General features: G+C 38.4%; 1 pseudogene; it reads right to left on the reverse strand.

Moving 5' to 3' along the window:
- Positions 1 to 9347: 9347 nt before the first annotated feature.
- LOC114224107 (coiled-coil domain-containing protein 32 pseudogene) lies at positions 9348 to 9910 on the reverse strand (annotated as a pseudogene).
- Positions 9911 to 25421: the final 15511 nt, after the last annotated feature.

Genomic DNA, 25421 nt, shown 5'->3' on the forward strand with positions numbered 1-25421 from the left:
AGGTGTGAGATGATCTATCATTGTAGTTCTGGTTTTGTATTTCCCTCATGATGAGTGATGTTCAGCATATTTTCATGTGTCTATTGGCCATCTGCATGTCTTCTTTGGAAAAATGTCTGATCACGTCTTCTGCCCATTTTTAAATTGGAATTTTTTTTTTGGTATTAAGTTTGTTTTAGATACTAACCCTCTTTATTGACTATATCATTTGCAAATATCTTCTCCCCTTCAGTAGGTTGTCTTTTAGTGCTGTTGACTATTTCCTTTGCTATGCAGAACCTTTGTATTTTGATGTGGTCCCAATACCTTATTTTTGCTTTTGTTTCCCTTGCCTCAGGAGACATATCTAGAAAAATGTTGCTATGGCTAATGTTGATGAAGTTATTTCCTGTATTCTCATTTAGAATTTGTATGGATTCAGATCTCACATTTAGATCTTTAAAACATTTTGAATTTATTTTTGTGTATGAGGTAAGAAAGTGGTCCAGTTTCTTTTTGCATGTTGCTGTCCAGTTTTTCCAACATCATTTGTTGAAGAGACAGTTCTTTTCCCATTGGACATTCTTCCCTATGTGACTAAAGATTAATTGACCATATAGTGTGGTTTTATTTCTAGGTTTTCTGTCCTGTTCCATTGATCTATGCGTCCATTTTTGTGCCAGTACTATATTGTTTTGATTACTACAGTTTTGTAGTGTAAATTGTGATGCCTCCAACTTTGTTTTTCTTTTTCAGGATTGCTTTGGCTATTCAGGGTCTTTTGTGTTTCCACACCAACTTCAGGATACTTTGTTCTAGTTCTGTGAAAAATGCTCTTGGTATTTTGATAGAGATTGCATTAAATGTGTAGATGGGTTTGGGTAGTATAGACATTTTGACAATATTTGTTCTTTCAATCCATGGGCATGGAATGTCTATTATTTCTTTATATCATCTTTAATTCCTTTCAATAGTGTTTTATAGTTTTCAGAGTACAGGTCTTTCACCTCTTTGGTTAGGTTTATTCCTAGGTATCTTATTTTTGGTGCAATTGTATATGGGATTGTTTTCTTAATTTCTCTTCTTCATTATTGGTGCATAAAAAGGCAACAGATTTCTGTACTTTGACTTTGTATCCTGCAACTTTACTGAATTCATTTGAGTTCTAGCAATTTTTTGGTGGTCTTTGGGCTTTTCTATATAGAGTAACATGTCATCTGCAAATAGTGAAAGTTTTACTTCTTCTCTACTGATTTGGATGCCTTTATTTCTTTTTGTTGTCTGTGGTGGCTAGGACTTCCAGTACTATGTTAAATGAAAGTGGTGAGAGTGGACATCCTTGTCTTGTTCCTAACCTTAAGGGAAAAACTCTCAGTTTTTTTCCCATTAAGGATGATGTTAGCTGTGGGTTTTTTCATATATGTCCTTTATTATGTTGAGATATGCTCCCTCTAAATCTATTTTGTTGAGGGTTTTTATCATGAATGGATGTTGTACTTTGTCAAATGCTTTTTCTGCATCTATTGAAATGATCATATGGTTCTTACCTTTTCTACTATTTATGTGACGTAGCGTGTTGATGGATTTGTGAGTATTGAACCACGCTTGTGTCCTAGGAATAAATCCCACTTGATCATGGTGAATAATCTTTTAAATATATTGTTGTGTGTAGTTTGCTAATATTTTCTTGACGGTTTCTGCACCTATGTTCAACAGAGATATTGGCCTGTAGTTCTCTTTTTTTGTGTCTTTACCTGGTTTTGGTATCAGGGTAATGCTGGCCTAATAGAATGAATTGGGAAATTTTCCTTCCTCTTCTATTTTTTGGAATAGTTTGAGAAGAATAGGTATTAACTCTTCTTTAAATGTTTGATAGAATTCACCTGTTAAAGCATCTGGTCCTGAACTTTTGTTTGTTGGGAGGGTTTTTTTTAATTACTGATTCACTTTCCTTTCTGGTAATTGGCCTGTTTGATTTTCTGTTTCTTCCTGCTTCGGTTCTGGGAGGTTATATGTTCCTAGGAATTTATCCATTTCTTCTAGGTTAACTAATTTGCTGGCATATAATTTTTCGTAATATTCTCTCATTATCCTTTGTATTTTTGTGGTGTTGGTTGTTATTTCTCCTCTTTTTATTGGTGTCTTTGCTTGAGTTTTGTCTCTCTCTTTTGAGGAGCCTGGCTAAAGTTTTATCAGTTTTATCTTTTCAAAGAACAAGCTTCTGGTTTCATTGATCTGTTGTGTTTTTTTAGTTTCTATATCATTTATTTCTGCTCTAATCCTTATTATTTCCTCTACCGGTTTTGTATTTTGTTTGTTGGTCTTTTTCTAACTCCTTTAGGTGTAAGTTTAGGTTGTTTGAGGTTTTTCTTCTTGAGGTAGGCCTATATTGCTGTAAATGTCCCTCTTAGAACTACTTTTGCTGCATCCCAAAGATCTTGGACTGGTGTGCTTTCATTTTCATTTGTCTCCATGTATTTTTTGCTTTCCTCTTCGATTTCTTGGTAGATGCGTACATTATTCAGTAGATTTCACCTCCGTGTATTTGTTGTGCTCTTTCTAGATTTTTTTCTTATGGTTGACTTCTAGTTTCATAGTGTGGAGTTCAGAAAAGATGCATGGTGTGGCTTCAGTCTTTTTTAATTTGTTGAAACTTGTTTTGTGACTTAATACATTATCTGTTCTGGAGAATGTTCTATGTGCACTAGAAAAGAATGTACTCTATTTAAGGATGGAATGATCTGAATATATCTGTTAGATCCTTCTGGTCCAATGTGTCATTCAAAGCCACTGTTTCCTCATTGATTTTCTGTTTGGATGATCTGTCCATTGATGTAAGTGGGGTGTTAATGTCTCCTACCATTATTGTACGATCAATTTGTTCCTTTTATGTTTGTTATTAACTGTTTTATGCATTTGGATGATCCCATGTTGGGTGCATAAATATTTACATTTGTTATATCTTCATGTTGATTGTCCCCCTTTGTGATTATATAGTGTCCTTCTTTGTCTCTTGTTACAGTCTTTTTTATAAGGTCTATTTTGTCAGATACAAGTATTGCCACCCAGCTTTATTTTCACATCCATTTGCAAGACAGATATTTCTCAGTCCCCTCACTTTCAATCTGCAGGTGTCTTAGATCTGAAATGAGTCTCTTGTCTTTATGGGTTTTTTTGTGTTTCAAATTTTTATTTAAATTCTATTTAGTTAACATATAGTATAATATTGGTTTCAGGAAATAGAGCTACCATACGATCCAGCAATTACACTACTGGGTATTTACCACAAAGATACAAATGTAGGTATCCGAAGGGGTACGTGCACCCCGATGTTTATAGCAGCAATGTCCACAATAGCCGAACTGTGGAAAGAGCCAAGATATCCATCGACAGATGAATGGATAAAGAAGAGGTGGTATATATACACAATGGAATATTATGCAGCCATCAAAAGGAATGAGATCTTGCCATTTGCAACGACGTGGATGGAACTGGAGGGTGTTATGCTGAGTGAAATAAGTCAATCAGAGAAAGACATATATCATATGACCTCACTGATATGAGGAATTCTTAATCTCAGGAAACAAACTGAGGGTTGCTGGAGTGGTGGGGGGTGGGAGGGAGGGGGTGGCTGGGTGATAGACATTGGGGAGGGTATGTGCTATGGTTAGCACTGTGAATTGTGCAAGACTGTTGAATCACAGATCTGTACTTCTGAAACAAATAATGCAATATATGTTAAGAAAAAAAAAGAAGAAGAAGATAGCAGGAGAGGAAGAATGAAGGGGAGTAAATCGGAGGGGGAGACGAACCATGAGAGATGATGGACTCTGAAAAACAAAGGTTTCTAGAGGGGAGGGGGTGGGGGGATGGGTTAGCATGGTGATGGGTATTAAAGAGGGCACGTTCTGCGTGGAGCACTGGGTGTTATGCACAAACAATGAATCATGGAACACTACATCAAAAACTAATGATGTATGGTGATTAACATAACAATAAAAAAATTTAAAGAAAAAATATATTGGTTTCAGGAGTAGAATTTAGTGATTCGTCACTTACATACAACACCCAGTGCTCAACAAACAAGTGCCGTCCTTAATGCCCATCACTCATTTAGCCCATCCCCTGCTCACCTCCCCTCCATCAACCCTCAGTTTGTTCTCTGTAGTTAAGAGTCTCTTATGGTTTGTTTCCCTCTCTCTTTTTCCCCTTCCCCTATTTTCATCGGTTTTGTTTCTTAAATTCCACATGAGTGAAATCAGACAGTTTTTGTATTTCTCTGATTTATTTTGCTTAGCATAATACATTCTAGCTCCTTCCACATCATTGCAAATGGCAAGATTTCATTCTTTTGATGGCTGTGTAATATTCCACCTTTATCCATTCATCAGTTGATGGATATTTGGGCTCTTAATTTGGCTCTTGTTGATCATGCTGCTATAAACACTGGGGTGACTGTGTCCCTTTGAATCAGTATTTTTGTGTCCTTTGAGTAAATACCTAGTAGTGCAATTGCTGGCTCATGGGGTAGTTCTATTTTTAACATTTTGAGGAACCTCATATTGTTTTACAGAGTGGCTGCACCAGCTTGCATTTCCATCAACAGTGTAGGGGAGTTCCCCTTTCTCCACATCCCCGCCAACATCTGTTGCTTCCTGTGTTGTTAATTTTAGCCATTCTGACAGGTTTGAGGTGGTAGCTCATCATGGTTTTGATTTGTATTTCCCTGATAATGAGTGATGTTGAGCATCTTTTCATGTGTCTGTTGGCCATCTGGCTCTCTTCTTTGGAAAAATGTCTATTCATTTCTTTACTGGATTATTTATTCTTTGGGTGTTCAATTTGATAAGTTCTTTATAGATTTTGGATACTAACCCTTTATCAGATATGTCATTTGCAAATATCTTCTCCCATTCTGTAGGCTGCCTTTTAGTTTTCTTGACTGTTTCCTTTGGTGTGCAGAAGCTTTTTATCTTAAGTCCCAATAGTTCATTTTTTGCTTTTGTTTCCCTTGCCTTTGGTGATGTGTAGTAAGAAGTTGCTATAGCCAAGGTGAAAGAGGTTGCTGCCTGTTTTCTTCTCTAGAATTTTGATGGGTTCCTGTCTCATATTTAGGTCTTTCATCCATTTTGAATATTTTGTGTATGGTGTAAGAAAGTGGTCCAGTTTCATTCTTCTGTATGTTGCTGTCCCATTTTCCCAATACCAATTGTTGAAGACACTGTCTTTTTTCCATTGGATATTCTTTCCTGCTTTCTCAAAGATTAGTTGTCCATAGAGTTGTGGGTACATTTCTGGGTTTTCTATTCTGTTCCATTCGTCCATGTATCTGTTTTTGTGCCAGTACCATACTTTCTTGTTAATTACAGCTTTGTACTATAGCTTGAAGTCTGGAATTGTTATGTCTCCAGCTTTGTTTTTCTTTTTCAAGGTTTCTTTGGCTATTTGGGATCTTTGTGGTCCACACAAATTTCAGGATTGTTTGGTCTAGCTCTGTGAAAAAGCTGGTGGTATTTTGATAGGGATTGCATTAAATGTGTAGATTGCTTTGAGTAGTATAGACATTTTAACAGTATTTGTTCTTCCAGTCCACAAGCATGGAATGTTTTTCCATTTCTTTGTCTCCTCTTCAGTTTCTTTCATAAGTGTTCTCTAGTTTTCAGAGTACAGATCTTTTACTTCATTGATTAGGTTTATTCCTAGGTATCTTACAGGGGTTCTCCCTTATGTAACTGTTTTCTTTTCTCTTGCTGCTTTTAAAAATTGAATTTTTTTCAGTACATTTTGCCAATTAATTACTATGTGTCTTGGTGTGGACCTCCTTGGGTTGATTTTGTTGGGGACTCTCTCGGCCTCCTGGATCTGAATTTCTGTGTCCTTCCCCAGATTTGGGGATTTTTCAGCTATTATTTTTTCCAACAGATTTTTCTGTCCCCTTTCCCGCCCTTCTCCTTCTAGGATCCCTGTAATGCAAATGTTATTTTACTTGATGGAATTGCTGGGTTCCCTAAGTCTGTTCTCATTTTGCATATTTCTTTCCTCTCACTGTCTCAGCTTGATCACTCTCCATTACTTTGTCCTCTAGTTTGCTGATCCATTCTTCTGCCTCTAGTCTGCTATTTATTCCATCTGGTATGTTTTTAATTTCATTTATTATGTTCTTCATCTCTGACAGTTTCTTTTTTATTTGTTAAGGGTCTCAGTGATGTTTTCCACTCTTTTCTCAAGTCCAGTGAGTGTATTTATGATCGTTACTTTAAATTCTCTGTCAAGCATATTACTTATCTTTGTTTCTTGCTGTGGTTTTGTCCTATTCTTTCATTTGGGACAAAGTCCTCTGTCTCCTCATTTTGTCTAACTCTGTGTCTCTTGAAAGTCAGCCACTTCTGCTCTTGAAAGTAGTGGCCTTGTGAAGAAGAGGTCTTGTAATGGCCCTGCAATAGATGTCTTCTGTTTACCAGAAGCTGACACTTCAGGGGTGACTCCTAGGTGTGTTGTTTGCGCTCTGCTGTTGTAGCTGATCCACTTTTTCCTTCAGTCCAATCATCTTGAAAGGCTTTTTTTGGCTGTTCTGGGCATTGTTTGGTTCCTGTAGTGTTAGTAGACCAATCTGGGGCCACCTTGGGCTTAAGTTGAGTCAGACCAGGCATTTGCCAGAGATGTGGTAGCACCAAACTGCAAGGTGCTTTCCCTGTGTTGTCCCCTGAAAAGCTTTCTTTGTTGGGCAGGGCCTATAATCAGACGAGCTGTCTGCCCCCAGTGCACTGGGGGGCCACATTCTGACTGGTTTATGTGGTTGTCTTTCCCTCTCCTTAGGATAGGAGTCACTTTGGAGTGACTGTCAGGGATGCTTGCATACTGCCAGGCTTGTAGCCCTGGTTTGAATGGGCTCTGGCCAAGACTGTATTGGAGGATGCAGATCTGCAAAGCACACAAGGGTGGGGTGCGTAGTTGAGCAAGGTTTGCATGCTGGTCCTCCATGAGAGGGAACCTACCACTGCCAATGCCAGGACCAAGGTTCCACCAAGTGCGCTGGTCAGGAGACACTGTTGGCACAGTTTGTGCTAGTCTTCTATGGGGAGGGGACACACAGCACCAAGACTGAGCAGGCTTGGCTGAAGGAGACAGATCTGCCAAAGCCAGATAGAGCACGGGGTAAGCAAGTTAGGTAGTGAATATGTGCGCTATGCTAATTCCCGCAGGTGGCCATGTGTTTAGACTGAGGAATGGGGGAGGGAAATGGCACCTACTTTGTCTCAGGATGTCTGTTCCTCCAGGACACACTCTGAGATTAGTAAATAACTCTCCCTCCCTGTGGCTCCGGGTCTTTTTCAAACTGCTGCTTCTGTGCTATATCTCCAGGGACTATTATTTGTGCTATCTTTTTAATGGTGGGGACTCAGTTTCCTCTTGCCCTCCTGCCCAGAACTAACCATGCTGATTTTTAAAATTATGGACCTTAAGTCCCACTGTTGTAAGAACTCATGGAATTTGGACCCTCTGGTTTTCAAAGCCAAATGTTATGGGGATTTGTCTTCCCTGTGTGGGCTTCCCAGTGTGATAGTCTGTTTCTCTCCCTTCTCCACACCCAAAAGTCCCTCCCTCCCACTGACAGCCCCATGATCCATTTAGCCCCCCCATGTTTCTGCCATTCCTACCATCTTTGATGAGGTCTTCTCTCTAATTGTAAAGTTTATTCTGCCAGTCTTTAGGTCATTTTCTGTGTTATTTACATTGATCTGAATGTTATCTAGTTGTATCCTTGGGACAAGGTGAACTTAGGGTCCTCCTACTCCACTATCTTCCAAACAATCCACCAGGCTGCCTTTTATTTTAGCTAAGATATAGATTGTTTTACCTTACGAAAAAGTTAATTCAGTGCAGTATGAAGTGTTAGCCATGGACATATTCCTCCCTGGCTGGCCAAAAGAAATGTGTGTGTGTGTGTGTAATCTCTATTTTTTTTTAAAGATTTTATTTATTGGACAGAGAGAGAGACAGCGAGAGAGGGAACACAAGCAGGGGGAGTGGGAGAGGGAGAAGCAGACTCCCCGCCGAGGAGGGAGCCCAATGTGGGACTCAATCCCAGGACCCTGGAATCATGACCTGAGCCGAAGGCAGACACTTAACGACTGAGCCACCCAGGCGCCCCTGTAATCTCTATTTTTATTTGCAGGGTTCTATATGTGTTCATTACATTAAGCTGTTATATAAATCTCATAGCCTCATAAGAAATTGTTTATCTGTTTGGATTATCAATGACTGAAATTTATTAAAATCTCCCACTATGTAGTTAATTATTTCTCTTTGTATTTCATATATTCATATGTAATTTATATCTTCTTTCTAATAATGTTTCATCTTTAAAGTCTGTCTTGTCTAGTATTAGTAATATACCAGCATTGTTTTTATTATTACATTCCTGCTGTATTTTTACATTGTTTTAGTTTTAAATGTTTTATGTTTTTATGTTTCTGATGTGTTTTAGGTATGGCTGGATTTTAAAAGTCTACTCTGAAAATCTCTGTCTTTTAATTAATGAATTTAACTCATTTATATTCACTGTGATTGCTTATATTTTCAATTTCTACCATTTTGTGCTGTCTACTTACCTTTTCTTTACTATGCTTTCTCTTTTTCACTTTCTTGATTGTTATTGAATTGAAAATGTTTTATTTATTCCCTTTTCCTTGCCTGCTAGGCCAAAAGACTAAATGTACTCTATTTCTGTTCCACTAATGGTGAATATCAATGTTTTAATATTAGTCTCAATTTAATGAATATCTCTACTGTTGTCCTGAACAACTTAATTTTATTTTATTTATTTATTTATTTTGCCTCTTTTCCTAATGTCCCTATATTTATTACAAGCTTAGAGAAGCCCCACATGGGCTGTGGATCCAAGGAGGCCGACTTGATTCTCCTTGACCCCACTCACCCCTGACAGTTAACCAAGGGAATGCTGGGAGCGCAGGCAGGAACATCCAGAAGAGGCAAGAAAAAATATGGCTCACTTAGCTTATATATTAAACCCAAGGGTATCAGTTTCTCCAAATACTTTCATACTTGCTTCTTCACTAGATTCTTAGTGGACTTCTCACCTGCTGTAACAGAGCTCAGGCAAGCTGTGAAACACAGAGGAAAGCAGTATCTTGATCCAGCATGCACTGGGTCACTTTATCCAAGACAGTCACACACGCCAGCCCCAAGCAAGTCCTCGGGGGCCACAGCTGTTTGCTTTGTTGAGTGGGAGGGTGGGCTTCCCCCGCCTCCCTGGATTTCTCCTTGCTGCTCCGCCGAGCTTTCCGCTGTTCCCTCTGGATCCAAGACAGCTGTTCAGCGTGTGTGTGTGTGTGTGTGTGTATAATTTATTGTTCTGCTGCCGCTGGCTTGTACCCGGCTGCTGGCTTCTCAACCTGGGACTCTGGAAGAATCAGATACTGGACCTCCTCTGTATGATGGCTACTTTATCTGGCTGGAGCCACCTCTTGAAATGTTCCAAGGTGCTCTCATCAGAATCAAGTCCATCCACAAAGAACTCTGACGCTAACTTCTCCTGGAGGAACCGATTCCAGCACTCCTTCTTGGCTTGGGCCAAGGTTCGAAGCATGTCCTTGGAAGTCACTTTCTGATTTAAACCTTTGATTCTTCTTAGCTTCTTTTCTAGAGATGCTAAATATACTTCTGAATCCTGCAAGGGAGCCCAAGGCTTTGTAGCTGGCTGAACAGCAAACTCTGGGGCCTCCCTTTGGCCTGTGCCCGCAGGGTAAGAATCCATAAAGGAGTCTGAGAAGGCATTGTTGGCACCATCTTCTTGGTCAGGATTTGGTAGACAGGAACAGATTTCAGCCCAAAGATCAGGGCCAGGTCTTGTTGTTGTAGAGTCAATATTCTCAAACATTTTCATTTGGAATCTGAGGGCAACGGCCTGCCCAGCAGCTCACAAACGCTCCCTGAACAACTTGATTTTAATACCACTCTACTAATTTACATGTTCTTGTGAGTTAATTTAGTTTAATCTTGTTTTATACTCTTAATATGATGACTGATTATTTATACATATCCACCCAATTATAAATTTCTTACTATTCCTTCTTGAGCATCATTGGTATTTTTCCTATGTATATAGTCCATTTTTATGAAGTACCTCCTTTTTTCAGTGAGTGGGAATTCTTACTGGAAATGTCTTCAGTTTTCTGTCATTCTTGAATGATGGTTTAGCTATGTATAGATTTTAGATTTACAGTGGTTTTCTATAGACTTTTGGAGATGTCATTTCATTGTTATTTGAATTCTGTTGGTGGTGGTAGAAAGTCTGCTGTCAGTCTGCCATTCCTTTGTAGGTAATCTCTTTTCTTGGCTGTTTTTCAGGTCTCTGTGTCGTTAAGATAAATCTAGTGATTATTCTTTTTCCTTTTTTAAAAAATCCTCCTCTGAACTTATAACTTTCTGAATATGGTGGTTCCTATACTTGATCAATCCTAGAAATTTGTCAGCTATTATCTTTTTAAAATATTACTTTTTTTTCAACCATTCTCTGGGCTCTCCTAAAATCCTATTAGACCAATTCTACCAATTTTTTGCCCTATTTTTCAGTTCTCTTATGTAATTTTTTATCTTTTCATCACTTCATTTCCCTAGGTAAATAATTTATCTCTATATTCCAGAAACTATTTCTCCCTTCAGCTGTTGAATTTGTTATTTAATATTAACTAGTGACTTTTTAATTTAAATTATTATATTTTCAGTTTTAATTTTAGATGTTCTACTAGTTCACTTTTCAAATTTTTCTGGCCATTTTTAATATATTGATCTTTTCTCATTTTAATTATTTAATTCTTTTTAACGTTTTTAAGCAATTTAAGCATATTTTGTTAGTTCTATCAATAATTTGTTATCTGAAGATCCTAAAGGCCTATGCCTCTTGTTTTATTTGTCATATTAAATTTGCTTCTGTTATATTGTTTTCTTACGTATTGCAATTTTGGATTGTGAAGTCATTTTTTTTTTTTTTAGAGACGAGAGAGCGCGAGCATTCAAGCATGGAGTGGGGAGGCAGAAGGAGAGGGAGAGAGAACATCTTAACCAATGTGGGGCTCGATCTCATGACCCTGAGATCATGGCCTGAGCCAAAATCTAGAGTTGGATGCTTAACCACCAGAGCCACCCAAACACACCATGAAGTCATTTTTAATAGAGTTGTGTCTTATAGAAATACACTGTTATCTGACTTTCATGTGTATCACTCTAGAGATACTTTGTGGCTACTTCTGCCAATTTTTCCAGCCCTGCCAAGATGAGGTCTCGGGAAGGTGCATATTGAAGAATTGAAACTGAAACCCAAGCTGTATATTTTAAAAGAATAATGCCATATTTTATGCTGTACTTTTTAATTGTTTTATTTCAGTAGGTTTTGTTTTTCATTTACAGGCATATCTCAGAGCTATTGTGGTTTCAGTTCCAGATCACACAAAAAAGTGAATGTTACAATAAAGTGAGTCAAATACATTTTTGGTTTCCCAGTGTGTATGAAAGTTATGTTTACACTATACTGTGTCTATTTTGTGTTCAATAGCATTATGTTTCAAAAATATACATACCTTAATTTAAAAATACTTTATTGCTAAAAATGCTAGCCATCATCTGAGCTTTCAGTGAATCATCCTTTTTCTGGTGAAGGGTCTTAACCTCAGTGTCAATGGTTGCTGACTAATCAAGGTGGTGGTTGCTGAAGGTTGGGGTGACTGTGGCAATTTCTTAAAATAAGATGACCTAAAAAGTTTGCTGCATCAATTGACTCTTCCTTTCATGAACAGTATCTCTGTAGCATGTGATGCTGTTTAATAACATTTTGTCCACTGTGGAAGTTCTTTCAGATTTGGAATCCATCCTTTCAAACTGTGCTGCTGCTTTATTAACTAAGTTTATGTAATATTTTAAGTTTTTTGTTGTAATCTCAACAATCATCAGGAGTAGAGTCACCGGGAATAGATTTCATCTCAAGAAACCACTTTCTTTGCTCATCCATAAGAAGCAATTACTCATCCACTAAAGTTTTATCATGACTGCAGAAATTTCAGTGACATCTTCAGGCTCCACTTCTAATTCCAGTACCCTTGCCATTTCCACCACTTCTGCAGTTATTATTCCACTGAAGTCTTGAACTTTCAATTAATGGGAAAAAAAAATAAGAGGAATATCTATTAAATATTAAGTAAAATGAAGCATAACAAAGTGAGGTAAGCCTGTATTTATTTTTCCCATTTTACCAAAAATGGAAACACTTTATTTTCTACCAAGAGTCAAATTAATCTTTTCATAAAATATAAATCTAGTCATAGACCTCCCCAGCTTAAAACTCTTCAGTGGTTTTCCTTTTTCTTTTCTAAGAATAGAATAGGATCTAAGATCACTAACATGTTCTTCAAGGCCCCAATTGATTTGACCCATGACAATTCTGCCAGTCTTAACTCAGTTTCCCTGAGTTACTGCTCTTTGTCAGTTCCTCAAGAGTATTATGTTCCTTCCCAACTCTGAGCCTTTGCACATATTATTCCTTCTGCCAGAAAGCCTATTCTCTGTCTCAGTCTCACTTGGAAAATGTTCATTTGTCTTTTTGGTCTGTTTGAATGTCTCTTCCTCAGAAAACCTTCTCTGAACTCCCCAGTCTCATAGCTAGTCAAGGTTATACTCCCATATTACTTAACTTTCAGAGTACTCTGAGGATTTTCTTTTAAGTATAATTAAATCATTTCTTTTTAATTTAATGGCTGTCCTCTCCACCTGAATAAGCTTTGTGTACATGAGATTGGGTCAGTCAGTTCTGTTCATTCCTAGCAGTTAATACATTGCCTGTGTTGCAGAAGAAAATAAACAAACTTCGCATTGTGTTTTATGTTTTGAAACAGATATCCACATTTTTTATTTAATATAAACTTTCTACGGAGACCTGTATCAGGAAATCAAATTGATGCCCCAAATATATTGAATTGCAAAACTTTTAGAATGTGGAAAATAAAGAGCTTAATTGTAGACAGGAAAATAATTGTTTAAATTTTTAAAGTAGCTTATATTAAAGTTCATTGTTTCTGAAGTAATAAGTCATAAACATAACAAACTATTACTATATTGTTACTATTTTTTATTACTGTTCATATTTCTCAAATCTTGATATCCATCGAGAAATAAGAAACACATTTCATCAAAGACAAGCTGTTATAATGATAATACTATCTAATAAAATAAGTCCCCTTTTCTTTTATATTCAGTGGCAGGAAACTTAAGTGTGTTGCTTACAGGAAAGCACAGACCAGTCAAATTTCTTTAGCTAACCAAATTTAGCCTCCTTAATGCACAGACATTTTATAAAAAGGTATCCGAATTAAACAAGTACTGTTTGGTTCAAGTAATTATTTTCATTGTCTTACTTTTTTTTCTCATTGTCTTAAAGTTGATTTGGTTCTTAAAGGAAGATGAATATTTCTGCTTTTATATTGTTTCTTTCTCAAAGAAGGAACTTAAATCACTCTGCATCTGCATGTGCCACATTATAGGTGGCAATAAATATATGCTGAATAAAATCAGTTAACAACCTGAATGTCATTTAATAATGATTCATTGAACTTTATTTTTTAATGTAAACTATTGACTTTATTTTTTTTATTATGTTCAGTTAGCCAACATATAGTACATCATTAGTTTTTGATGTAGTGTTCAGTGATTTTTAAATGATTCATTAGTTGCATATAACACCCAGTGCTTGGATATGGATATAAGCAAGATGTCAGAGACGGACTTCAGGGTAGCAATTATCAAGTCAGTAGCTAGGCTTGAGAAAAACATTAGTGACAATATAGAATCTCTAAGGGCAGAAATGAGATCTAATCAGGCCAAATTTAAAAATGCTATGAACGAGGTGCCTAACCTGGATACTCTAACAGGGTAAATGAGGCAGAAGAACAAATCAGTGATCTAGGAGATTCATTGAACTTTAAACTTTTTTAAGGTATATCTTATACTCACAAGAGGACATCAAAATGACTCTTCTTGGATTTTCTAGCAAATATATATATATATACATATATATATATATATATATATATATATATAGCTTTCTTATAAAAAGTATTCCCAAGGCAATTTTTTACCACTGATTTATATCTCTGACCTGAATTATTGTGAGAGCATCCCAGCCATATTTCTTACTTCTTATCTCTGTTTTCTTCAACCACACCACCATGCCAATATATCATATACCTTTCCAACATATCATATACCTTTCTAACATTCCTTTATTCAAAATTAATTAAATGAGTATTTACTGAGCATCTGTATGCCTGGTATTGCTCTAGTTTTTAAAGACTCAGAAGTAAACAAGTGCTCCCCTGTTCTCGTAGAACTTAGTTTCCCCAGGGTAAAGAGAAAACAAATGAACAATAAATATAAATTGTCTTGGCAGTTTGATAAACTGCTATGAAGGTAATAAAGGAGAGTGAGAGAACAGAGTGTAAAGTAATTTTATCTTGGCTGGGATTTTCAAAAAGACCTTTCTAAGAAGGTAGTGATATTTGGGCAAAAATTTAAACGAAGTGAGGGCATGAGGCATGAAAATACCTGCAAAAGAGGATTAGAAGCTGAGGATCAGCAAGTTTAAGGCTAGAGGTGAGTGCACACTTGGCTTTTAAGAATAGTAAGGAGGCCAGTGTGGATGGAACATGAAGAGCTGGGAGATATTGGAAATGATGTTGGGGAGATAGCCTAGAACCTGGTCATTTATAGTTTAATAGGTCATCAAAAGGACTTTCAGTTTTATTCTAATGTGATATGCAGCTAATGAAGGTCAAAACCGGGAAATTACATGATTTGTTTATAGAATAGCATAGTCATTCCAGCCTGTAAGTAAGGGAGTTGGAAGAGAACTGAAGTGGTCCTAATGAAGGATAACAGTGGCATGGACTAGGGTTGAGATAACAGTGACAATAAGAAGTGGTCATATTTAGCCAAATATTCAGTGTGGAATTTAGCTTCTACATCTCATGGACTAGGAGTCAAGGATTACTCCTTTTAATTTTATCTAATTGCCATGAGGTACTCTGAGGTGCTATGAAATCACTTTGAGATATTATTAGTTTGGAATGCCTATTAGACATTCAGGTAAAGATATTCCTTAGGGCATTCAGTACAGGAGTTTGGAGTTCAGGGGAGAGTTAAAGCTCAATATATAAATTTGGAAATCATCAACATATAAGTGGTATTGAAAAGCATACAATTAAGGGAGATGTTCCAGGACAGGGTTTTCCAACCTTTTTTCATGTCATGGCCCAAATAAAAAATTATACTATCTGTACACTCAAAGAGGGAAACAGACAAAGCTGCCTGAAGCTAGAGGCGATGACTAAGAACCTCCAGGGATCACATCTTGGAAACATTTATAACCTGTGTGTTCATACTGGTTAGAACAATAATCAAAAAGCATGCCATGGTCACTCAAACATTTGTAGAGATCACAAAGTAGGACAGGATTTAGCAAGAGACTGAGAAAAACTTGCTGGTGGAAAAACCCGTAGCAGGTGGCATTCCAGAGCCAAGAAAAGAAAGTGATTTAAGAAGGAAGGAGAATCAACTAGTCAGCTGGTACAGTAAGGTTGAGTAAGATGAGGATCTAGAATTGACTATTACCGGGGGTGGGGGGCGGGGAGCAGAGCAAGATGGTGGAGGAGCAGTAGCCCTGGATTTCGTCTGGTCTCAGGAATTCAGATGAATAGGGATCAAACCATTCTGAACACCTATGAACTCAACAGGAGATCGAAGAGAAGAGTAACAACACTCTGAACAGAAAAGCGGCCACTTTCTGGAAGGTAGGACGTGCGGAGAAGTGAATCCGAGGCGATATTCGGGAGGATAGACGGCGGGGGAGGGGGCCTCCGTCAGCCGCTTCTGGCAAGTGATAGAGCCGCGGAGCACAAAATTGGACCTTTTAGAAGTTGGCTCCGCTGAGGGACATTGCTCCAGTGGCTCAGCGGGGGGGTGGAACCCTCGCGGGACAGTGTGGTCTCAGGACCCTCGGGGTCACGGAAAGACGGGGGGTGCCTGAGTGCGGCAGAGCTCCCAGGTATCGGAGCAGGGAAGCCGGCTGCAGAGACGGAGCCGAGGCGCAGGCTCTCAGCTCGGGGTTGCCATAAACCGTGATCCGCGGCCCAGTTGGGCCACTGCTCCTCCAGCAGGGACCCAACAAGTGGCAGATCCGGGGAGACTCCCCTCCCTCCCCCAGGAGGAGCAGCGCAGGAGCACACCGCAGGGATCTGCTGGGTTTGGAGACTCCACACAGGGTTGGGTGCCAGAGATAGAAACGCTCGATCACAGGCCGGGTGAGCACGGAGTGCAGCCGGAGACCGGGGAGACGGGAGTGACTGCTTTTCTCTGGGGGTGCACTGAGGAGCGGGGCCCCAAGTTCTCGGCTCCTCCAGGTGGAGATTGGGAGGCCACCATTTTCACCCTGGTCCTCCAAAGCTGTGCCGAGAGCTTGCAGGGAACAAAAGCTCCTGAGAGCAAACCAGAGCAGCTTGCTTAGCCCGGACCAACAAGGGCGGGGCAATTCCTCGTCCGGCAAAGATATTTGGGAACCACGGCAACAGGCCCCTCCCCCAGAAGATCAGCACGAACAGCCAGCAAGCCAAGACCAAGTTTACCGACCAAGGAGAACGGGAGAACTCTAGCGCTAGGGGAATACTGCACATAGAATTCATGGCTTTTTTACCATAATTCATTAGTTTTTCAAAGTTTTTTTTAACTGCTTTTTTTTTGAATTTTTCCTTTTCCCTTTTTCAAACAACATCTAATCAATCCCTTTTTTAAAGAAACATTTTTTATTTTTCATTTTTAGAGTCATATTTTTATCCCTTCATAGTAGTTACCCTTATTTTATAGTAGTTACCTTCATAGTAGTTAGCCTTATTTTTGGCATATATATATAAGTTGTTCTCTCTTTAAAATTTTGAGATACAATTTCTTCTAACAGATCAAAATATACCCTAAATCACTAGTGTATGGCTTTGTTCTATTCCCCTGCCTGATCAAATTCTCTCCTTTTTTTTTCTTTTTTTTCTTTTTTCTTTTTCTTTTTAAATCTTCCTTTTTAAAAACTTATCAATTCCTTTTATAAAATCTTTTATAATTTTCATCTTTACAGTCATCTGCCATCCCTTCATTGTATCAACCCTTATTTTGTACATATATAAGTCTTTCTTCCTTTAAAATTTTAGCAGGCACTTTCCTCTAACAGACCAAAATATGCCCCAAAAGCTACTGTGTGGCACTGATCTATGCACTAGCCTGATCATATTTGATCATATTCTGTTTTTTTGTTGTTGTTTTGTTCTGTTTTTGTTTGTTTTTATCTTTTTCCTTTTATTTTTCTGTTCTTTCTTTCCCTTTCTTGTCCCCTGGTTTCAGGTCTTTTCTGATTTGTATAGAGTATATTTGCTGGAGACGTTGTTAACCTGTTAGCATTCTGTTCTCTCATTCATCTGTTCTCCTCTGGACAAAATGACGATGAAAAAAATCACCTCAGCAAAAAGAACAAGAGGTAGTACCGTCTGCCAGGGACCTACTCAATACTGACATTAGTACAATGTCGGACCTAGAGTTCAGAATCATGACTTTAAAGATACTAGCTGGGCTTGAAAAAAGTGTGGAAGTTATTAGAGAAACCCTTTCTGGAGAAATAAAAGAACTAAAATCTAACCAAGTTGAAATCAAAAAGGCTATTAATGAGGTACAATAAAAAATGAGGGCACTAACTGCTAGGATAAGTGAGGCAGAAGAAAGAATCAGCAATATAGAAGACCAAATGATGGAAAATAAAGAGGTTGAGAAAAAGAGAGATAAACAACTACAGGATCACGAGGGCAGAATTTGAGAGATAAGCAATACGATAAAATGAAACATTAGAATAATTGGGATCCCAGAAGAAGAAGAAAGGGAGAGAGGGGCAGAAGGTATATTGGAGCAAATAATAGCAGAGAACTTCCCTAATGTGGGGAAGGAAACAGGCATCAAAATCCAGGAGGCACAGAGAACCCCTCTCAAAATCAATAAAAATATGTCAACACCCCGACATCTAATACTAAAACTTACGAGGCTCAGAGACAAAGAGAAAATCCTGAAAGCAGCTCGGGAGAAGAGATATGTAACCTACAATTGTAGAAACATTAGATTGGCAACAGACCTATCCACAGAGACCTGGCAGGCCAGAAAGGACTGACATGATATCTTCAGAGCACTAAATGAGAAAAATATGCAGCTAAGAATACTATAGCCAGCTGGGCTATCATTGAAAATAGGAGAGATAAAAAGCTTCCAGGACAAACAAAAACTAAAGGAATTTGCAAACACAAAACCAGCCCTACAAGAAATATTGAAAGAGGTCCTCTAAGCAAAGAGAGAGCTTAAAAGCAGCAAAGATCAGAAAGGAACACAGACAATATACAGTAACAGTCACCTTACAGGCAATATAATGGCACTAATTCATACCTTTCAATAGTTACCCTGAATGTAAATGGGCTCAATGCCCCAATCAAAAGACACAGGCTATCAGATTGGATTAAAAAACAAGACCCATCAATATGCTGTCTGCAAGAGACTCATTTTAGACCCAAAGACACCCCCAGATTGAAAGTGAGGGGGTGGAAAACCATTTACCATGCTAATGGACACCAAAAGAAAGCTGGGGTGGCAATCCTTATATCAGACAAATTAGATTTTAAAACAAAGACTGTAATAAGAGATGAAGAAGGACACTATATCCTACTTAAAGGGTCTATCGAACAAGAAGATCTAACAATTGTAAATATCTATTCCCCTAACGTGGGAGCAGCCAATTATATAAGGCAATTAATACCAAAAGCAAAGAAACACATTGACAACAATACAATAATAGTGGGGGACTTTAACACCCCCCTAACTGAAATGGACAGATCATCTAAGCAAAAGATCAACAAGGAAATAAAGACTTTAAGTGACACACTGGACCAAATGGACTTTACAGACATATTCAGAACATTCCATCCCAAAGCAACAGAATACACATTCTTCTCGAGTGCCCATGGAACATTCTCCAGAATTGATCACATCCTAGGTCACAAATCAGGTCTCAACCAGTACCAAAAGACTGGGATCATTCCCTGCATATTTTCAGACCACAATGCTTTGAAACTAGAACTCAATCACAAGAGGAAAGTCGGAAAGAACTCAAATACATGGAGGCTAAAGAGCATCCTACTAAAGAATGAATGGGTCAACCAGGAAATTAAAGAAGAATTAAAAAAATTCATGGAAACCAATGAAAATGAAAACACACTGTTCAAAATCTTTGGGATACAGAAAGGCAGTCCTGAGAGCAAAGTATATAGCAATACAAGCCTTTCTCAAGAAACAAGAAAGGTCTCAAATACACAACCTAACCCTACACCTAAAGGAGCTGGAGAAAGAACAACAAATAAAGCCTAAACCCACCAGGAGAAGAGAAATAATAAAGATCAGAGCAGAAATCAATGAAATAGAAACCAAAAGACAGTAGAACAGATCAACGAAAGTAGAAGCTGGTTCTTTGAAAGAATTAACAAGATTGATAAACCCCTGGCCAGACTTATCAAAAAGAAAAGAGAAATGACCCAAATCAACAAAATCATGAATGAAAGAGGAGAGATCACAACCAACACCAAAGAAATACAAGCAATTATAAGAACATATTATGAGCAACTCTATACCAGCAAATTAGATAACCTGGAAGAAATGGGTGCATTCCTAGAGATGTATCAACTACCAAAATTGAACCAGGAAGAAATAGAAAACCTGAACAGACCTATAACCACTAAGGAAATTGAAGCAGTCATCAAAAATCTCCCAACAAACAAAAGCCCAGGGCCAGATGGCTTCCCAGAGGAATTCTATCAGACATTTAAAGAAGAATTAATACGTATTCTCCTGAAACTGTTCCAAAAAATAGAAATGGAAGGAAAACTTCCAAACTCATTTTATGAGGCCACCATTACCTTGATCCCAAAACCAGACAAAGACCCCATGAAAAAGGAGAATTACAGACCAATATCCTGGATGAACATGGATGCAAAAATTCTCACCAAAATACTAGCCAATAGGATGCAACAGTACATTAAAAGGATTATTCACCATGACCAAGTGGGATTTATCCCTGGGCTGCAAGGCTGGTTCAACATTGCAAATCAATCAACGTGATACAATACATTAACAAAAGAAAGAACAAGAATCATATGCTCCTCTCAATAGATGCAGAAAAAGCATTTGACAAAGTACAGCATCCTTTCTTGATCAAAACTCTTCAGAGTATAGGGATAGAGGGTACATACCTCAATATCATAAAAGCCATCTATGAAAAACCTATAGCCAATATCATTCTCAATGGGGAAAAGCTCTCAAGGTCAGGAACGCGGCAGGGATGTCCACTCTCACCACTGCTCTTCAACATAGTATTAGAACTCCTAGCCACAGCAATCAGACAACAAAAAGAAATCAAAGGCATCCAAATGGGCAAAAAGGAAGTCAAACTCTCACTCTTTGCAGATGATATGATACTTCATGTGGAAAACCCAAAAGACTCCACTCCAAAACTGCTAGAACTCATACAGGAATTCAGTAAAGTAGCAGGATATAAAATCAATGCACAGAAATCAGTGGCATTAAAACCCAAAAGACTCCACTCCAAAACTGCTAGAACTCATACAGGAATTCAGTAAAGTAGCAGGATATAAAATCAATGCACAGAAATCAGTGGCATTCCTATACACCAACAACAAGACAGAAGAGAGACAAATCAAGGAGTCGATCCCATTTACAATTGCACCCAAAACCATAAGATACCTAGGAATAAATTTAACCAAAGAGGCAAAGGATCTGTACTCAGAAAACTATAAAATACTCATGAAAGAAATTGAAGAAGACACAAAGAAATGGAAAAACATTCCATGCTCATGGATTGGAAGAACAAACATTGTGAAGATGTCAGTGCTACCTAGAGCATCTACATATTCAATGCAATCCCCATCAAAATACCATCCACCTTTTTCAAAGAAATGGAACAAATAATCCTAAAATTTGTATGGAACCAGAAGAGACCCCGAATAGCCAGAGGAATGTTGAAAAAGAAAAGCAAAGCTGGCAGCATCACAATTCCGGACTTCCAGCTCTATTACAAAGCTGTCATCATCAAGACAGTATGATACTGGCACAAAAACAGACACAGATCAATGGAACAGAATAGAGAGCCCAGAAATGGACCCTCAATTCTATGGTCAACTCATCTTTGACAAAGCAGGAAAGAATGTCCAATGGAAAAAAGTCTCTTCAACAAATGGTGTTGGGAAAATTGGACAGCCACATGCAGAAGAATGAAACTGGATCACTTCCTTACACCTCACACAAAAATAGACTCCAAATGGTTGAAAGACCTAAACGTGAGATAGGAGTCCATCAAAATCCTAAAGGAGAACACAGGCAGCAACCTCTTCCACCTCAGCCACAGCAACTTCTTCCTAGAAACATCGCCAAAGGCAAGGGAAGCCAGGGCAAAAATGAACTATTGGGATTTCATCAAGATAAAAAGCTTTTGCACAGCAAAAGAAACAGTCCACAAAACCAAAAGACAACCGACAGAATGGGAGAAAATATTTGCAAATGACATATCAGATAAAGGGCTAGTATCCAAAATCTATAAAGAACTTATCAAACTCAACACCCAAAGAACAAATAATCCAATCAAGAAATGGGCAGAAGACATGAACAGACATTTTTCCAAAGAAGACATCCAAATAGCCAACAGACATATGAAAAAGTGCTCAACATCGCTCGGCATCAGGGAAATCCAAATCAAAACCTCAATGAGATACCACCTCACACCCGTCAGAATGGCTAAAATAAGTCAGGAAACGACAGATGTTGGCAGGGATGTGGAGAAAGGGGAACCCTCCTACACTGTTGGTGGGAATGCAAGCTGGTGCAACCACTCTGGAAAACAGTATGGAGGTTCCTCAAACAGTTGAAAATAGAGCTACCATACGATCCAGCAATTGCACTACTGGGTATTTACCCCAAAGATACAAATGTAGGGACCCGAAGGGGTACGTGCACCCCAATGTTTATAGCAGCAATGTCCACAATAGCCGAACTGTGGAAAGAGCCAAGATGTCCATCGACAGATGAATGGATAAAGAAGAGGTGGTATATATACACAATGGAATATTATGCAGCCATCAAAAGGAATGAGATCTTGCCATTTGCAACGACGTGGATGGAACTGGAGGGTGTTATGCTGAGTGAAATAAGTCATTCAGAGAAAGACATGTATCATATGACCTCACTAATATGAGGAATTCTTAATCTCAGGAAACAAACTGAGGGTTGCTGGAGTGGTGGGGGGTGGGAGGGAGGGGGTGGCTGGGTGATAGACATTGGGGAGGGTATGTGCTATGGTGAGCACTGTGAATTGTACAAGACTGATGAATCACGGATCTGTACTTCTGAAACAAATAATGCAATATATGTTAAGAAAAAAAAAAGAAGAAGAAGATAGCAGGAGGGGAAGAATGAAGGGGAGTAAGTCGGAGGGGGAGACGAACCATGAGAGACGATGGACTCTGAAAAATAAACTGAGGGTTCTAGAGGGGTGGAGGGTGGGGGGATGGGTTAGCCTGGTGATGGGTATTAAAGAGGGCACATTCTGCATGGAGCACTGGGTGTTATGCACAAACAATGAATCATGGAACACTACATCAAAAAGTAATGATATAATGTATGATGATTAACATAACAATAAAAAATTATTTAAAGAAAAAGAATTGACTGTTACCTGTTTTAGAGATGAGTGAACTGAGGCTCACAGAGATTTCCCAAGGTCAGGAATGGGCCTGAGAGTCTACATTTTAAATATGATTCCCGGTGATGCAGATGCTGCTGGTTCATGGATCACATTGAGTATCAAGTCTTTTCTATTTTTTTTCATATAAATCTTTATTTTTTTCATTTTTTAATTTAAATTCAATTAATTAACATATATTATTGGTTTCTGAGGTAGAGGTCAGTGATTCATCAGTCTTATTTAATACCCAGTGCTCATTATGTCACGTACCCTCCTTAATGTCTATCACCGTTACCCCATCCCCTCACCCACCTCCCCTCCAGCAACCCTCAGTTTGTTTCCTATGATTAAGAGTCTCTTACAGTTTGTCTCCCTCTCTGATTTCATCCTGTTTTATTTTTTCCTCTCTTTCCCTATGATCCTCTGTTTTGTTTCTTAAATTACACATATAAGTGAGATCATATGATAGTTGTCTTTTTCTGATTGACTTATTTTGCTTAGCATAATGCCCTCTAGTTCGATCCATGTCATTGCAAATGGCAAGATTTCTTTTTTTTTTTTTGATGACTGAGTACTAATCCATTGTGTGTGTCTGTGTGTGTGTGTGTGTATACACACCACTTCTTCTTTATCCATTCATCTGTCAATGAACATCTAAGTTCTTTCCATAGTTTGGCTATTGTGGACATTGCTGCTATAAACATTGAGGTGCAGGTGCCCCTTTGGGTCACTACATTTGTATCTTTGGGGTAAATACCCAGTAATGCAATTGCTGGGCCACAGGGTAGCTCTATTTTCAACTTTTTGAGGAACCTCTATACTGTTTTCCAGAGTGGCTGCACCAGCTTGCATTCCCACCAACAATGTCATAGGTTTCCCTTTCTCCGCATCCTCACCAACATCTGTCTTTCCCTGACTTGTTCATTTTAGCCATTCTGACTGGCTTGAGGTGATATATCATTGTGGTTTTGATTGGTATTTCCCTGATGCTGAGTGAGGTTGAGCATTTTTCCACATGTCTGTTGGCCATTTGTATGTCTTCTTTGCTGGAATGTCTGTTCATGTCTTCTGCCCATTTCTTGATTGGATTATTTGTTCTTTGGGTGTTGAGTTTGATCAGTTCTTTATAGATTTTGGATACTAGCCCTTTATCTGATATGTCATTTGCAAATATCTTTTCCTATTCTGTCAGCTGTCTCTTGGTTTTGTTGACTGTTTCCTTTGCTGTGCAAAAGCTTTTTATCTTGGTGAAGTCCCAATAGTTCATTTTTGCCTTTGTTTTCCTTGCCTTCAGAGACATTGCTGTAGCCAAGATTGAAGAAGTTGCTGCCTGTGTTCTCTAGGATTTTGATGGATTCTTGTCTCACATTTATGTCTTTCATCCATTTTGTGTCAATTTTGGTGTATGTTGTAAGGAAATGGTCCAGTTTCATTCTTCTGCATGTGGCTGTCCAATTATCCCAACACCATTTGTTGAAGAGACTGTCTTTTTTCCATTGGATAGTCTTTCCCACTTTGTCAAAGATGAGTTGACCATAGAGTTGAGGGTCCATTTCTGGGTTCTTTGTTCTGTTCCTTTGATCTATGTGTCTGTTTTTGTGCCAGTACCATCCTACTCTTCCAGACCAAACTCTCCTGCCTAATTTTTTTCTTTAATTTTTTTAAAGATTTTTTATTTATGGCGCCTGGGTGGCTCAGTCCTTAAGCGTCTGCCTTTGGCTCAGGTCATGATCCCAGGATCCTGGGATCGAGTCCCACATCGGGCTCCCTACTCGGCGGGAAGCCTGCTTCTCCCTCTGACCCTCTCCCCTGCTTGTGTTCCTGCTCTCGCTGTCTCTCTCTCTCTGTCAAATAAATAAAATTAAAAAATTAAAAAAAGATTTTTTATTTCTTTGACAGAGAGAGACACAGCGAGAGCGGGAACACAAGCAGGGGGAGTGGGAGAGGGAGAAGCAGGCTTCCCACTGAGCAGGGAACCCAATTCAGGGCTCGATCCCAGGACCCTGGGATCATGACCTGAGCTGAAGGCAGACACTTAACGACTGAGCCACCCAGGTGCCCCTTTCTTTAATTTTTAAATAGGAAATACATTTTTTAAATAAAATGGATTATTAGATTGGGCAAAATTGAGACTTATGGGTATCTTAGCAATTATTATTTTAGTTTAGTCATGAAAATGAAAGCCTTATTGGAATGGGTTCAAAAGAATATAGAAGATGCAGAGAGAGCAGCAGTGCATTTAAGGAAATCCCTTGAGGAGTTTTACTATAAAGGGGAGCAGAGTAATAGAATAGTATCTGAACATATACATATGCACGTGTGAGGGTTTTTTGTTTTCTATGGAAGTTATTATAGTATGCTCATAGACTGAAAAATAACCCAATGTAAAGGAAAACGTGATATTTCAGGAGAAATAAGAGAACAACAGGCCAATATCTCTCATGCATACAACAGTATATTAAAAAGGTCATTCACCACAATCGAGTGGGATTTATTCCAGGGATGCAAGGATGGTTCAATATTCACAAATCAATGTCATATACCACATTAACAA

Source organism: Eumetopias jubatus, unplaced genomic scaffold (assembly GCF_037043125.1).
Source record: "Eumetopias jubatus isolate StellerSeaLion01/CBP00866 unplaced genomic scaffold, mEumJub1_p1.0 scaffold_8, whole genome shotgun sequence".
NCBI lineage: Eukaryota > Metazoa > Chordata > Mammalia > Carnivora > Otariidae > Eumetopias > Eumetopias jubatus.